Here is a 1,932-nt window from a genome sequence, read left to right as displayed (position 1 = left end):
GTCAGACTGATGCACACAGGTCAGTATCAGAAAATTATTCAAATATAAGTATATATAATAAAAATATATATGCTCTGTGAAAACATGTACGGCAGCGTTGCTATTGATAAATCACTGACTGAGGTGGGCATGAACAGGAGTACGGTGTTCATTTTAGGACATCCTCAGATCTCAGACTCAGGTGTCAGACTCAAACGAAAAGGCATCAGAGTTGCCTAAAAGTCACTCGGTCTCAGAAAAACCTTTGTCATCCTCACACAAAATCATCCTCACACACAACGGCCTCATTCTTACACAAAACGGCGTCATCCTAAACGACGTCATCCTTTTAGGCGACTCTGATGCCGTTTTGTGTGAGGATGACAAAGGTTTTTCTGAGACCGAGTGACTTTTAGGCGACTCTGATGCCTTTTCGTTCGAGTCTGACACCTGAGTCTGAGATCTGAGGATGTCCTAAAATGAACACCGTACAGGAGAGTCGAGGCTTGGACTCGAGGCACCTGCATAAAAGAAAATGTGATGATCTATTAAATCTTCAGTTTAACGTTGTACATGGTGGATCTAGTTTGTCGATGTGCATCCAGCGTCCCCTCAGGATCGAGAAGTTTCCTGATCTTTATTTGCTTAAGGGCAAAGAGCAAACAAGCTCACAGCCTCCGCTGCACCAAATTTGCATTTTTTACATCATCAACCACAATTTGCATGAGAGCACGTTTGTACAAGAGCAGACTGTTCATGGCAGCCATGAGTGACTCACCACGGGTTAGTGTCGACATTTTTTGGTGAAGAAGAAGAAGAGGAAGAGGCAGATAGTTTACAGACATTGTAGAAAAAGTCATTATAACATCAATTATTATCACTGACTATGCAGATTCACTTATACTGCCCCGCAGAACACACACACATGCATGTTATATATATATGCAAACTTTATTGGCATGCTATATAAAAGAAGCACGATAAGATACCTCAGTGGTCTGTGTATATTACCTCAGTTACCACCCATGGGACAGTAAAAACAGCTCTCACTGTGCTGAAAACGTCCCCGCAGTCATTTAAAAGACTGTCTGAGCTCGCTGTCTCTCTGAGAGCAGTGTTATTCTTCAAGTTCAATCCATTGTTTGAACAGCAGGAGATCACCATGGTCGAATCATTTCACATATCTGAAATTCAGAAAGGAGGCGAGATAGCTGTATAAAAACTCCTCATACACTTCTAGCACATGACAAAACGCATGCTTTGAGAAAAAAAAACAATTCCACCTCTAAGGTGCATATTTCAGAATAGGATGATAAGTTGGTCTCAGCACACTAGCTGTCCTCATGATGTCTATGTTTTGATCGTGATCAGAGCCTCCGCACAGCACACAATGTTTGCCTCAGAAAACAGAACAATAAAAAAATGTTATGACCTTTTACATGTGCTACCATAAAAACGTGAGCACAAAGGTCACATTACTCACTGTTGGTTGTATTTATCAGGGCCTGTGGCGTGCCGAGGCCCTTTTAGGTAACATTTTGTAGAAAGGAAATGAAACTGTTCAAAGATTTATCCTGCAGGAAAACAAAGAAACTAGATTTTATTAAACTAGAGAGTCAGTCTAGAAATAGAACAGAGGGAAAGAGTTAGCCGAAATATGTTAACTGAATATTTACTGAACAATTTAATACACATAATAATATATTTTCATGAGGGAGGGGCTTGAGGCTACAGGCAGCATGAGAGCATAAAATTAAAATGATATATTATATATTATATTAGGCCACTGAATATTTGCTGAAGCATTGAGGTACAATCTTCTCTAACCGTACTCACTGCTGCGTCTCTGAGCAGTAGCTCATGGAGCCAGAGGGGAGGAAGAGATGCTGTGCTATACCCCAGAGACCAGACCGGAGGCGTCGCCGTGTCACACGACAGGACATGTTGACATTA

The 1,932-nt window shown here is 41.2% G+C and overlaps 1 long non-coding RNA gene across 1 annotated transcript; it reads right to left on the bottom strand.

Annotated features, from left to right (window-relative positions):
- Nucleotides 1-524: 524 nt before the first annotated feature.
- LOC113745931 (uncharacterized) lies at nt 525-1,630 on the bottom strand. The gene is made up of 3 exons (XR_003462501.1): nt 1,463-1,630; nt 1,263-1,377; nt 525-1,163 (listed from the first exon to the last, which is right to left on the bottom strand). It is a non-coding gene; the product is annotated as an uncharacterized LOC113745931 (long non-coding RNA).
- Nucleotides 1,631-1,932: the final 302 nt, after the last annotated feature.

Source organism: Larimichthys crocea, chromosome VI, assembly GCF_000972845.2.
Source record: "Larimichthys crocea isolate SSNF chromosome VI, L_crocea_2.0, whole genome shotgun sequence".
NCBI classification, from domain to species: Eukaryota; Metazoa; Chordata; class Actinopteri; family Sciaenidae; genus Larimichthys; species Larimichthys crocea.
Note: the sequence above shows the minus strand (reverse complement) of the source record. Positions and strands in the feature narration are given on the sequence as shown.